The sequence below is a fragment of the Ranitomeya imitator genome, chromosome 6, assembly GCF_032444005.1.
Source record: "Ranitomeya imitator isolate aRanImi1 chromosome 6, aRanImi1.pri, whole genome shotgun sequence".
Lineage (NCBI taxonomy): Eukaryota > Metazoa > Chordata > Amphibia > Anura > Dendrobatidae > Ranitomeya > Ranitomeya imitator.
Genome location: NC_091287.1, coordinates 445,592,654 through 445,607,905, shown reverse-complemented (window position 1 = coordinate 445,607,905; position 15,252 = coordinate 445,592,654). Strand labels below are relative to the sequence as shown.

The following is a 15,252-nucleotide window of genomic DNA, read 5'->3' as shown; positions in this document are numbered from 1 at the left end:
AGGGTAAATTTTATGCTCCTCTGGGTTTTGGCTGTGTATGCATATAGTACTTCTTGACTGCTGAAGTATTGGCTTATCTCATGACGCATAGATAGCTTTTACTGCCTTCTGCACTATGTATTCCTAAATGTTAGGAAAAAGTTCATCCAATTTTTGTCTTTGAAACCTAGCAAATCTGACGTGGATAGCTTGGAGCCTAAACAGCTAAATGTAATGTAAAATGTTTAGGTATGGATGCTTTGCAATGATTTTTAACTTAAAATGCTACATTACCCATGAATGCATTATACCATGGTCACGTAAATTTTGCTATGCTTGAAAAATAAAAGAAAGGAATTACATTTTCCATGGAAAGTATTCAGTTGTTACATACTTAGCTAAGAATTAGCGGGACTGAAAACATAAAATGGAATTCCATCCATTACCATTTATTACTAGAGATGAACAAAATAATTTGCAGGGCCCTGACCAGAGCCACGGCAGTATTCAGTGTCCACCGAATGGGAGCGCTGTGAACCACTTCCTCCCTGCAAGAATCCCTGATGACTCTTCTGATTGGTAGGACTAGTGTAACATCTTTGTTGCAGTATGAGGTACGATGACGTTGGCCTAGTAATGAGGCAATATGAATGGCTACAGGTATGAGGCAGGTTGCAGGGCTCTTGCCCATGTCATTTCTAATTATCACTTACCAATGGAATAGTTGAAAAATAGATATTTTTTTCATAGACAAAAGGCAAAAACATTTTACCGCTGGTCACAGCTGCTGGCTCACGCTGTCATTTGATAGCGTGGGAACCGCAGCTATCTGACCAGAACCCGTGTTTGCCTTGTTGTTATGCAGATAACAGCTTGGCAAACAACGGTTGTTCGAGCCCCCAATTCATCTGATTGATGTTCGGGAACTGTTCTAGTACCCGAACCAAACTTTTTTTTTAAATGTTCATCCAAACCCGCCAAACCCGAACATCCAGGGGTTCGCCCATCATTAATCATTTTCTAAATTTTCAATTGTGAGTTAAAATCTGTATTTAGTGAAGACAGACTTTCCAATTACTGAGATAGGAGATGGCGGCTGCTACTTATAAGATTCTATGTAGATAGAAGGGTGAGGAGCTCTGCCTCTAGCTCCTCCCTTCTCCTGTCTACTTAGAATTTTATCTGTAACAATGGCCATCTCCTATCTCAGTAATATGAAAGTCTGTCTTCGTCGATGCTGAAATTAGTTTCTTATTCTGCATTTATTAAAGGTTTAACCACTATTACATAGATAGTGATGTCCCAAATCTAACTCAGGACTCTCAAACCCGGCCCAAACAGGCATAAATAGGTTTGGGGCATCAAAACTGGAATCAAAGTGGGCAGGCAGTCAATTTTAACAATCTGAATAAGTATCTGGGGTTTTAAGGGGTTAAATTACTTTAAATTACTCTGGGCCACTGATCTTACACCACTATTACATAGATAGTGGTGCCCGGCATCAAATTCCAGTCACTTTAGCATAGCTCAAATGGGCTCTGGCCATGAGAACTGGCACCAAAGTGGGCAAATAGCAAATTTTTCCAAGTTTCCAAACTTGAATAAGCATCTGATGTTTTTAAGGGGTTTAATGATTTTGGGCCACTGATTTCACACAGTCATAACATAGATAGTGATGCCAGACATCAAATTTACATCACTTCAGCCTGGCCCAAACGGGTTGTGGTCATTAAAACTATCATCAGAGTGGGCAAATAGCCAATTCTGTCAGATTTGAATAAGTAACTTGAGGATTCACAACAGTGTTTAGTAACATAGTAACATAGTAACATAGTTAGTAAGGCCGAAAAAAGACATTTGTCCATCCAGTTCAGCCTATATTCCATCATAATAAATCCCCAGATCTACGTCCTTCTACAGAACCTAATAATTGTATGATACAATATTGTTCTGCTCCAGGAAGACATCCAGGCCTCTCTTGAACCCCTCGACTGAGTTCGCCATCACCACCTCCTCAGGCAAGCAATTCCAGATTCTCACTGACCTAACAGTAAAGAATCCTCTTCTATGTTGGTGGAAAAACCTTCTCTCCTCCAGACGCAAAGAATGCCCCCTTGTGCCCGTCACCTTCCTTGGTATAAACAGATCCTCAGCGAGATATTTGTATTGTCCCCTTATATACTTATACATGGTTATTAGATCGCCCCTCAGTCGTCTTTTTTCTAGACTAAATAATCCTAATTTCGCTAATCTATCTGGGTATTGTAGTTCTCCCATCCCCTTTATTAATTGTGTTGCCCTCCTTTGTACTCTCTCTAGTTCCATTATATCCTTCCTGAGCACCGGTGCCCAAAACTGGACACAGTACTCCATGTGCGGTCTAACTAGGGATTTGTACAGAGGCAGTATAATGCTCTCATCATGTGTATCCAGACCTCTTTTAATGCACCCCATGATCCTGTTTGCCTTGGCAGCTGCTGCCTGGCACTGGCTGCTCCAGGTAAGTTTATCATTAACTAGGATCCCCAAGTCCTTCTCCCTGTCAGATTTACCCAGTGGTTTCCCGTTCAGTGTGTAATGGTGATATTGATTCCCTCTTCCCATGTGTATAACCTTACATTTATCATTGTTAAACCTCATCTGCCACCTTTCAGCCCAAGTTTCCAACTTATCCAGATCCATCTGTAGCAGAATACTATCTTCTCTTGTATTAACTGCTTTACATAGTTTTGTATCATCTGCAAATATCGATATTTTACTGTGTAAACCTTCTACCAGATCATTAATGAATATGTTGAAGAGAACAGGTCCCAATACTGACCCCTGCGGTACCCCACTGGTCACAGCGACCCAGTTAGAGACTATACCATTTATAACCACCCTCTGCTTTCTATCACTAAGCCAGTTACTAACCCATTTACACACATTTTCCCCCAGACCAAGCATTCTCATTTTGTCTACCAACCTCTTGTGCGGCACGGTATCAAACGCTTTGGAAAAATCGAGATATACCACGTCCAATGACTCACCGTGGTCCAGCCTATAGCTTACCTCTTCATAAAAACTGATTAGATTGGTTTGACAGGAGCGATTTCTCATAAACCCATGCTGATATGGAGTTAAACAGTTATTCTCATTGAGATAATCCAGAATAACATCCCTCAGAAACCCTTCAAATATTTTACCAACAATAGAGGTTAGACTTACTGGCCTATAATTTCCAGGTTCACTTTTAGAGCCCTTTTTGAATATTGGCACCACATTTGCTATGCGCCAGTCCTGCGGAACAGACCCTGTCGCTATAGAGTCACTAAAAATAAGAAATAATGGTTTATCTATTACATTACTTAGTTCTCTTAGTACTCGTGGGTGTATGCCATCCGGACCCGGAGATTTATCTATTTTAATCTTATTTAGCCGGTTTCGCACCTCTTCTTGGGTTAGATTGGTGACCCTTAATATAGGGTTTTCATTGTTTCTTGGGATTTCACCTAGCATTTCATTTTCCACCGTGAATACCGTGGAGAAGAAGGTGTTTAATATGTTAGCTTTTTCCTCGTCATCTACAACCATTCTTTCCTCACTATTTTTTAAGGGGCCTACATTTTCAGTTTTTATTCTTTTACTATTGATATAGTTGAAGAACAGTTTGGGATTAGTTTTACTCTCCTTAGCAATGTGCTTCTCTGTTTCCTTTTTGGCAGCTTTAATTAGTTTTTTAGATAAAGTATTTTTCTCCCTATAGTTTTTTAGAGCTTCAATGGTGCCATCCTGCTTTAGTAGTGCAAATGCTTTCTTTTTACTGTTAATTGCCTGTCTTACTTCTTTGTTTAGCCACATTGGGTTTTTCCTATTTCTAGTCCTTTTATTCCCACAAGGTATAAACCGCTTACACTGCCTATTTAGGATGTTCTTAAACATTTCCCATTTATTATCTGTATTCTCATTTCTGAGGATATTGTCCCAGTCTACCAGATTAAGGGCATCTCTAAGCTGTTCAAACTTTGCCTTCCTAAAGTTCAATGTTTTTGTGACTCTCTGACAAGTCCCCCTAGTGAAAGACAGGTGAAACTGCACAATATTGTGGTCGCTATTTCCTAAATGCCCAACCACCTGCAGATTTGTTATTCTGTCAGGTCTATTAGATAGTATTAGGTCCAAAAGTGCTGCTCCTCTGGTTGGATTCTGCACCAATTGTGAAAGATAATTTTTCTTGGTTATTAGCAGAAACCTGTTGCCTTTATGGGTTTCACAGGTTTCTGTTTCCCAGTTAATATCCGGGTAGTTAAAGTCCCCCATAACCAGGACCTCATTATGGGTTGCAGCTTCATCTATCTGCTTTAGAAGTAGACTTTCTATGGTTTCTGTTATATTTGGGGGTTTGTAACAGACCCCAATGAGAATTTTGTTACCATTTTTCCCTCCATGAATTTCAACCCATATGGACTCGACATCCTCATTCCCTTCGCTAATATCCTCCCTTAAAGTGGACTTTAGACAAGACTTTACATAGAGACAAACCCCTCCTCCTCTCCGATTTTTACGATCCTTTCTAAACAGACTGTAACCCTGTAAGTTAACTGCCCAGTCATAGCTTTCATCTAACCATGTCTCGGTTATTCCCACTATGTCAAAGTTACCTGTAGATATTTCTGCTTCTAGTTCTTCCATCTTGTTTGTCAGGCTTCTGGCGTTTGCGAGCATGCAGTTTAGAGGATTTTGTTTTGTTCCAATCTCCTCACTGTGGATTGTTTTAGAAATGTTCTTACCTCCCTTCTGAGTATGTTTTCCTGGGTCGTCTTTGTTCGAGTCTAATGTTTTTCTTCCCGTCCCCCCTTCTTCTAGTTTAACGCCCTCCTGATGAGTGTAGCGAGTCTTCTGGCGAATGTGTGTTTCCCAGGTTTGTTGAGGTGTAGTCCGTCTCTGGCGAGGAGTCCATCATACCAGTAATTCACACCATGGTCCAGGAATCCAAATCCTTGTTGTCTGCACCATCGTCTTAGCCAGTTGTTTGCATCAAGGATCCTGTTCCATCTCCTGGTGCCATGCCCGTCTACTGGAAGGATAGAAGAAAAAACTACCTGTGCATCCAGTTCCTTTACTTTCTTCCCCAACTCTTCAAAGTCCTTGCAGATTGTCGGTAGGTCCTTCCTTGCCGTGTCATTGGTGCCAACATGTATCAGAAGAAATGGGTGGACGTCCTTGGAGCTGAAGAGCTTTGGTATCCTATCGGTCACATCCTTGATCATCGCACCTGGAAGGCAGCATACTTCTCTTGCAGTTATGTCCGGTCTGCAGATGGCTGCTTCTGTGCCTCTCAGTAGTGAGTCTCCCACCACCACCAATCTTCGTTGCTTCTTGGCTGTACTTTTTGCTGTCACTTGTTGCTGTGTGCCCTTTTCTTTTTTGCTTGCTGGTATTGCTTCATTCTTAGGTGTGCCATCTTCATCCTCTACAAAGATTTGATATCGGTTCTTCAGTTGTGTGGTTGGTGATTTCTCCATGGTCTTCTTGCTTCTTTTGGTCACATGCTTCCACTCATCTGCTTTTGGAGGTTCTCTGACACTTTTTGCACCTTCTGTGACCAGTAGAGATGCTTCTGTTCTGTCTAGAAAGTCTTCATTCTCTTTGATGAGTTTCAAAGTTGCTATTCTTTCTTCCAGACCCCGCACCTTTTCTTCTAAAAGGGCCACTAGTCTACACTTCTGACAGGTGAAATTGGATTCTTCTTCTGGTCGATCTGTGAACATGTAGCACATGCTGCAGCTCACCATGTAGGTTGTCACATCTGCCATGTTGCTCCTAGATCCTGCTGACTTGCTGTGTGTTTTCCTTCTTGTGTAATCTACTCAGCCAAGCTCTCTTGCAATAATGTCCTACAGGCAAAAAAAAATTTTATATAGTGATATAGAGTGACTGCAGACTTCTACCTTACGACCAGACAACCATTTAAACCCTAAAGGTACCGTCACACTAGACGATATCGCTAGCGATCCGTGACGTTGCAGCGTCCTCGCTAGCGATATCGTCCAGTGTGACAGGCAGCAGCGATCAGGCCCCTGCTGTGCTGTCGCTGTTCGGGGAAGAAAGTCCAGAACTTTGTTTCATCGCTGGACTCCCCGCAGACATCGCTGAATCGGCGTGTGTGACACCGATTCAGCGATGTCTTCACTGGTAACCAGGGTAAACATCGGGTAACTAAGCGCAGGGCCGCGCTTAGTAACCCGATGTTTACCCTGGTTACCATCCTAAAAGTAAAAAAAAACAAACACTACATACTTACCTACCGCTGTCTGTCCTCAAGCGCTGTGCTCTGCACTCCTCCTGTACTGGCTGTGAGCGTCGGTCAGCCGGAAAGCAGAGCGGTGACGTCACCGCTCTGCTTTCCGGCCGCTGTGCTCACACAGACAGTACAGGAGGAGTGCAGAGCACAGCGCCGGGGACAGACAGCGGTAGGTAAGTATGTAGTGTTTGTTTTTTTTTACTTTTAGGATGGTAACCAGGGTAAACATCGGGTTACTAAGCGCGGCCCTGCGCTTAGTTACCCGATGTTTACCCTGGTTACCGGCATCGTTGGTCGTTGGAGAGCTGTCTGTGTGACAGCTCTCCAGCGACCAAACAGCGACGCTGCAGCGATCCGGATCGTTGTCGGTATCGCTGCAGCGTCGCTAAGTGTGACGGTACCTTAAAGACAAACCAGTAACTACTTCAAATCAGTACAAACTTGCAAGTTGCTCCCTTTGATGGCAGTTTCTTGCTCAGTAACCAGTAACCACTCCATCAGCCTTAAAACAAAATTGATTTTGATTTGGGTCTTCATTTTTTGTGCTCGTGAGGTAAGACCAGTGGCCCAAGGTCACTTAACCCTTTAAAAACACATTACCATACTTAGTCAAATCTGGGAGAATTGGCTATATGCTCACTTTGATGCCCAGAACCCATTTAGGTCAGAGTGGAGTGACTTGAATTTGCTTTGGAGGTGTTTCACAATCTATATAATAGTGGTGTGATATCAGTGGTCCAAAGTCATTTAACCCCTTAAAAACACCAGTTACTTATTCAAATCTGTAAAAATTGGCTATTTGCCCATTTTGTTGATAATTCTGATGCCCAGAGCCCATTTAGGCCAGGCTGGAGTGACCTGAATTTGATGCGGGGAATAACTATCTATGTAATGTGATATCAGTGGCCCAAAGTCAATTAAAAAAACATACAGGAAGACACAGCAGGCAACATTTCAGTAATAATTGGCCTTTATGAAGCCCAAAGAAAAATTCATTAAGCTGTATGAATTTTTCTCTGGGCTTGATAAAGGCCAATCATGGCCGAAACATTGCCTGCTGTGTCTTCCTGCTTTTTTTATAATTTATATGCTATAAAGTTTTTAAGAAGAATTCGCTATTTTGGTGTCTTGGCTTTCCTGAACTTCTATATTGCTTTTGGACCTGATGGGGGCCCTGCCAAGTTTAGACCTACTGGTTAATGGTGCATTTAACCCATTAAAAACACCAGTTACTTATTCAAATCGTTAAAATCGACTGTCTACTCACTTTGATGCAGTTATCTTCATAAGAACCCGTTTGGTAAAGCCTGGAGTGACCGGAAGTAGATAATGGTGGATCACTGTCTGCGTGTCTTCATTGTGAGATCAGTGGCCCAAAGTCATGTAAACCTTTCGATAACGCCCTTTGGTGACCACTTTTATGCCAGCTTTATAATTTTTGTAGCTGCTATTAACTGTATTCACATAAGTGCACCTCGCTGCATTGTATTTTATTATTGTGATTTTTTTGCTAAACATCTGAAAAAGAGAAAAATATACCGAATAAGAAACTGGATGAATAAAAACCAATTTCAACATCATCTGTCTTCACTGAACACATATTTTTCTTCAGAATTGAAAATTTTGATAATGAATTATCAATTTTGTCAGAGAAAGTAACTATTTTTTTTGATAAGCTATTGTCATGTGCATACCACAACAGAGAGGGGCCAAAAGATCACAGCGTCTGGTCACATAAAATCCTGCACTGACTACAACTGCTTCATCAGCCTATTAAACAGTGCAGGTTTTTCCTTGGTCTTTCATGGCAGGGGTTAATCAATTGAGTTGATCACCTGGAGTTCTCCATTCTGGACTGTCTTAAGGTACCTTCACACTGAGCAACTTTACAACGAGAACGACATCGATCCGTGACGTTGCAGCGTCCTGGATAGCAATCTCATTGTGTTTGACACGCAGCAGTGATCAGGATCCTGCTGTGACATCGCTGGTCATAGCTGAAAGTCCAGAACTTTATTTAGTCGTCAGGTCGGCGTGATTCATCATGTTTGACAGCAAAAGCAATGATGCCTGCAATGGTTTTTCACAGAACTAACAACCAGCGAGAACGATAAGTACGTTACTGGATCGCTCCTGCATCGTTCTGGAGTTGCTGTGTTTGACATCTCTACAGAGACCTAACAGCGACGCTGCAGCGATCTAGTTTAGGTCGGATCGTTGTCTATATCGCTGGAGCGTTGCTAAATGTGACGGTACCTTTAGTTGTCCTTTGTTGGCTGCTCCCCTCTGGTATATTTGGTCACCGCTGGCACTTGGGAATTGACAGTGATAATTCTACTTCCTGGTTAGGTGCTGAAGGAGAAATTCGGTGTTTGCATTAGGCGGTTAAAGAGTTGTTTGGGAGATTTCTGTTTGGAGTTGCTTTACATGCTTATCCTCATCTTCTCCTATTTGGTTTCTCCTGCATACCCCTCCTCTGTGTTCCACTCTGTTGTTTGTGAGTATGTTTGCATGAACGTAGTTTTCTTTCATCCCTGTCTCTCTACCCTTGTCTGTCTGGTTAGTGTAATCCTATACACTCCATCCTCACACCTCCCTGGGTGGGGGAAGGAACAGATGAGATTTAAGGTAGTAGCATAGCAAGGTACGTGACCCCGGCATCTCACCCTTCTGGGGTAATACGGGGAACAGGGCCTCCTTAGGAAGTCTTGACGAAACGTGCATTGGGGCAGCGGGGAGGGTCTTTCACTGGCACATCACCTGTTTACTCCATTGGTAAGATATGTCGTATTTTCTTGTTAAATATTGATATTGTAGCAAGCAGAGGTTTACCTCAGGTTACACTATATGCATTTGCACTTTAATTATTTTTATAATGAACCTGTAGGTAGTACGGCTGGCTTCTGAACTATATTTGTGGCCCTAGATGATTAGATCTTGTGACTTGGTGCTTGCATTTATTAGTATTATGGGCCAATACGATATGATTAATATGTAAAGGTATTTATGATGTGTTAGTGGTAGTCTGTCCTTGAGAATATGGCGTCCAGTAGTTCTTGTTCCTAAATGTTATTAATTTTATTGTATTAATAAAGATTCTATTTAAACGGATTATACTCTTTGTGTGGTCTATGTGCACCACTTGGTAGTTGATTCATATTGCATTTTGAGTTGTCTGTCCTATTTAGTTTTTGGGATTCTTTTTGAGTGGTAATATCCCTTCAGATATGTGTAGACAGCTATTTGTAGCCAGCTAAATGAAAACTTACATGTGCAAAAATTAGCTCTGTGTTATGGGCTGAGGCATGACTTGAAACTCATGGATGTTATGCCCAATTTATTAGGGTACACAAAATCTGTGTTAAAAAGTTTTAATTACATGCTGTTATTACTGAGAATTTGCCATGAATTCTACCCTCTGTATTGCAAAGGGTTAAATTTGCAGAATTAATCAACATTCTGCAGCTTGACAGATGATTGTTGCACTGCAAATGGATGATATATGGTAAAATATCTTCCACTTTGCTGCTACTGATATAGGTAAAGGAGTTCGGGGCTGTAGCCACAGGAGAAGTACGTGTCTTCCGCGCCCTGGTCCTCTGCAAAAAAACGAGGTCCATTTTTCTTGTGTAAGTGAACAGATTACCATAATGAACATCTCCAAGCTCTTCTAGTCTGACATGAAATGCACAGATCTGATTCTCCATAGCTACAGGAGCAAACAATCACTCAAGTCCATGAAATCAAAATCCTCTTTACTGACAGTTTGACTAAAGGTACCTTCACACTAAACAACTTCACAACGATATCGCTAGCGATCTGTGACGTTGCAGCGTCCTGGATAGCGATATCGTTGTGTTTGACACGCAGCAGCGATCAGGATCCTGCTGTGATGTCGTTGGTCGGAGCTAGAAGGCCAGCACTTTCTTTCGTCGCTGGACCTCCTGTAGACATCGCTGAATCGGCGTGTGTGACACCGATTCAGCGATGTCTTCACTTGTAACCAGGGTAAACATCGGGTTACTAAGTGCAGGGCCGCGCTTAGTAACCCGATGTTTACCCTGGTTACCATCGTAAAAGTAAAAAAAACAAACACTACATACTTAATAATAATAATAATAATTTTTATTTATATAGCGCCAACATATTCCGCAGCGCTTTACAAATTATAGAGGGGACTTGTACAGACAATAGACATTACAGCATAACAGAAATACAGTTCAAAATAGATACCAGGAGGAATGAGGGCCCTGCTCGCAAGCTTACAAACTATGAGGAAAAGGGGAGACACGAGAGGTGGATGGATGGAGAGGTGGACTTACCTTCAGCTGTCTGTCCCCGGCGCTCTGCTTCTCTGCACTCCTCCTGCATCCTGTGTCAGCATCAGCCAGCCGGAAAGCACAGCGGTGACGTCACCGCTCTGCTTTCCGGCCGCTGTGCTCACAGTCAGTGCAGGAAAGCAGAGCGCCAGGGACAGACAGCGGAATGTAAGTATGTAGTGTTTTTTTTTTTACTTTTACGATGGTAACCATGGTAAACATCGGGTTACTAAGCGCGGCCCTGCGCTTAGTAACCCGATGTTTACCCTGGTTACCGGCATCGTTGGTCGCTGGAGAGCTGTCTGCGTGACAGCTCTCCAGCGACCACACAGCGACGCTGCAGCGATCGACATCGTTGTCGGTATCGCTGCAGCGTCGCTTAGTGTGAAGGTACCTTAACACACTGGGCACAGCAGGAGATGTAGATGTCTTTCTCTTAGTTACAGTACAATGGAATGTCTTCAATAAACATTTTCAGCTCTACAGGAACCTCAGAAGGGGTGGATGACGAAATTGATAGAAATGGAACATCACCATGTACCCCCTGACAACCCCAGCTGGACACCGACATGGATTTCCAATCCAATACTGGATTATGGGCTTGTAGCCATGGCAACCCCAACACGACCACATCATGCAGATTATGCAACACCAGAAAGCGAATAACCTCCTGATGTGCAGGAGCCATGCACATGGTCAGCTGGGTCCAGTATTGAGGCTTATTCTTGGCCAAAGGCGTAGCATCAATTCATATTCCAAGTCCATCAAATTCAGGGCAGCGCCTGAATCCACAAACGCCATGACAGAATACGATGACAAAGTGCAGATCAAGGTAACGGACAGAAGAAATTTTGACTGTACTGTACCAATGGTGGCAGACCTAGCGAACCGCTTAGTGCGCTTAGGACAATCAGAGATAGCATGAGTGGAATCACCACAGTAGAAACACAGCCCATTCAGACGTCTGTGTTCTTGCCGTTCAACTCTGGTCATAGTCCTATCGCACTGCATAGGCTCAGGTCTAATCTCAGGTAATACCGCCAAATGGTGCACAGATTTACGCTCATGCAAGCGTCGACCGATCTGAATGGCCAAAGACATAGACTCATTCAAACCAGCAGGCATAGGAAATCCCACCATGACATCCTTAAGGGCTTCAGAGAGACCCTTTCTGAATATAGCTGGCAGCGCAGATTCATTCCATTGAGTGAGCACGGACCACTTTCTAAATTTCTGGCAATATACCTCTATCTCATCCTGAGCCTGACAAAGAGCCAGCAAATTTTTCTCTGCCTGATCCACTGAATTAGGCTCATCGTACAGCAATCCAAGCGCCAGGAAAAACGCATCGATATTACTTAATGCAGGATCTCCTGACGCAAGAGAAAATGCCCAGTCCTGAGGGTCGCCACGCAAAAAAGAAATGACGATCCTAACCTGTTGAACTGGGTCACCAGAGGAGCGAGGTTTCAAAGCCAGAAATAGTTTACAATTGTTTTTGAAACTCAGAAATTTAGTTCTATCTCCAAAAAACAAATCTGGAATAGGAATTCTCAATTCTAACAAAGAATTCTGAACCACAAAATCTTGAATATTTTGAACTCTTGCCGTGAGCTGATCCACACATGAAGACAGACCTTTAATGTCCATTGCTACACCTGTGTCCTGAACCACCCAAATGTCTAGGGGAAAAAAAAGGCAAAACATAGTGCAAAGAAAAAAAAATGGTCTCAGAACTTCTTTTTTCCCTCTATTGAGAATCATTAGCACTTTTGGCTTCCTGTACTGTTGTGATAGGCAATTCAGTATCACAATGGACATAGCGGTCAGAGCACATACAGTGATCTGACAATAACCCAAAATAATAGAACGAGCTCTGAGACGTGGGAACTCTGCAGACCGCAATCCCTAATCCTCTCCAAACAACACTAGAGGCAGCCGTGGATTGCGCCTAACTCTGCCTATGCAACTCGGCACAGCCTGAGAAACTAACTAGCCTGAAGATAGAAAATAAGCCTACCTTGCCTCAGAGAAATACCCCAAAGGAAAAGGCAGCCCCCCACATATAATGACTGTGAGTTAAGATGAAAAGACAAACGTAGGGATGAAATAGATTCAGCAAAGTGAGGCCCGACTTTCTTAACAGAGCGAGGATAGGAAAGAGAACTTTGCGGTCTACACAAAACCCTAAAGAAAACCATGCAAAGGGGGCAAAAAGACCCTCCGTACCGAACTAACGGCACGGAGGTACACCCTTTGCGTCCCAGAGCTTCCAGCAAAACAATTAGACAAGCTGGACAGAAAAAATAGCAAACAAATAGCAAAGAAGAACTTAGCTATGCAGAGCAGCAGGCCACAGGAATGATCCAGGGAAAAACAAGTCCAACACTGGAACATTGACAGGAAGCATGGATCAAAGCATTAGGTGGAGTTAAGTAGAGAAGCACCTAACGACCTCACCAGATCACCTGAGGGAGGAAACTCAGAAGCCGCAGTACCACTTTCCTCCACAAACGGAAGCTCCCAGAGAGAATCAGCCGAAGTACCACTTGTGACCACAGGAGGGAGCTCTGCCACAGAATTCACAACAGTACCCCCCCTTGAGGAGGGGTCACCGAACCCTCACCAGAGCCCCCAGGCCGACCAGGATGAGCCACATGAAAGGCACGAACAAGATCGGGAGCATGGACATCAGAGGCCCCCTTAATCCGAGCAAATAAATCAGACAGCAGCGGCAAAGGCTACTGAAATTTGACTGTGATCTTATTAAGAAGGCGGTAATCAATACAAGGTCTCAAAGAACTATCCTTCTTGGCCACAAAAGAGAACCCTGCTCCCAATGGTGACGACGACGGGCGAATATGACCCTTCTCCAAGGATTTCTTTACATAACTCCGCATAGCGGCGTGCTCTGGCACAGATAAATCGAACAGTCGGCCCTTAGGAAACTTACTACCAGGAATTAAATTGATAGCACAATCGCAATCCCTATGAGGAGGTAGGGCACTGGATTTGGGCTCATCAAATACATCCCGGTAATCCGACAAAAACTCCGGGACTTCAGAAGGGGTGGATGACGAAATAGACAAAAATGGAACATCACCATGTACCCCCTGACAATCCCAGCTGGACACAGACATAGATTTCCAATCCAATACTGGATTATGGACCTGTAGCCATGGCAACCCCAAAACGACCACATCATGCAGATTATGCAACACCAAAAAGTGAATATCCTCCTGATGTGCAGGAGCCATGCACATGGTCAATTGGGTCCAGTACTGAGGCTTATTCTTGGCCAAAGGCGTAGCATCAATTCCTCTCAATGGAATAGGATACTGCAAGGGCTCCAAGAAAAAACCACAGTGCCTAGCAAACTCCAAGTCCATCAAATTCAGGGCAGCGCCTGAATCCACAAATGCCATAACAGAATAGGATGACAAGAGCAAATCAGAGTAATGGACAAAAGAAATTTCGACTGTACCGTACCAATGGTGGCAGACCTAGCGAAACGCTTAGTGCGCTTAGGACAATCGGAGATAGCATGAGTGGAATCACCACAGTAAAAACACAGCCCATTCCGACGTCTGTGTTCTTGCCGTTCAGCTCTGGTCAAAGTCCTATCACACTGCATATGCTCAGATCTATGCTCAGATAATACCGCCAAATGGTGCACAGCTTTACGCTCACGCAAGCGTCGATCGATCTGAATGGCCAAAGACATAGACTCATTCAGACCAGCAGGCATGGGAAATCCCACCATGACATCCTTAAGGGCTTCAGAGAGACCCTTTCTGAAAATTGCTGCCAGGGCACATTCATTCCACTGAGTGAGTACAGACCACTTTCTAAACTTCTGACAATATATCTCTACCTCATCCTGACCCTGACACAGAGCCAGCAAGATTTTCTCTGCCTGATCCACTGAATTTGGTTCGTCATAAAGCAATCCGAGCGCCAGAAAAAACGCATCAACATCACGCAATGCCGGATCTCCTGGCGCAAGGGAAAATGCCCAGTATTGAGGGTCGCCACTGTTGTGAATTCTGTGGCTGAATTCACTCCTGTGGTCACAAGTGGTACTGCAGCTTCTGAGCTTCCTCCCTCAGGTGTTCTGGTGAGCTCGTTAACTGCTTCATTACTTAACTCCGCCTGATGCTGCTATCCTTGCTCCTTGTCAATGTTTCAGTGTTGGATCTGAGCTTCTCCTGATTGTTCCTGTGACCTGCTGCTCTGTATAGCTAAGTGCTTTTTGCTTTTTTGTTGCTTTTTTTCTGTCCAGCTTGTCTTTTGTTTTGCTGGAAGCTCTGAGACGCAAAGGGTGTATCGCCGTGCCGTTAGTTCGGCACGGTGGTTTTTTTTTGCCCCCTTTGCGTGGTTTTGCTTTAGGGTTTTTTGTAGACTGCAAAGTTCGCTTTACTGTCCTCGCTCTGTCCTAGAATATCGGGCCCCACTTTGCTGAATCTATTTCATCCCTACGTTTTGTCTTTTCATCTTACTCACAGTCATTATATGTGGGGGGCTGCCTTTTCCTTTGGGGAATTTCTCTGGGGCAAGTCAGGCCTATTTTTCTATCTTCAGGCTAGCTAGTTTCTTAGGCTGTGCCGAGTTGCCTAGGTAGTTGTTAGGCGCAATCCACAGCCGCTTTTAGTTGTGTTTAGGATAGGATCA

At 43.5% G+C, this 15,252-nt stretch overlaps 1 protein-coding gene across 1 annotated transcript in view; it reads left to right on the top strand.

The window, feature by feature from the left end:
* Nucleotides 1-15,252, top strand: part of CYP7B1 (cytochrome P450 family 7 subfamily B member 1) — a 297,965-nt gene that overhangs the window by 43,144 nt on the left and 239,569 nt on the right. The gene's annotated exons all lie outside the window — the stretch shown is intronic.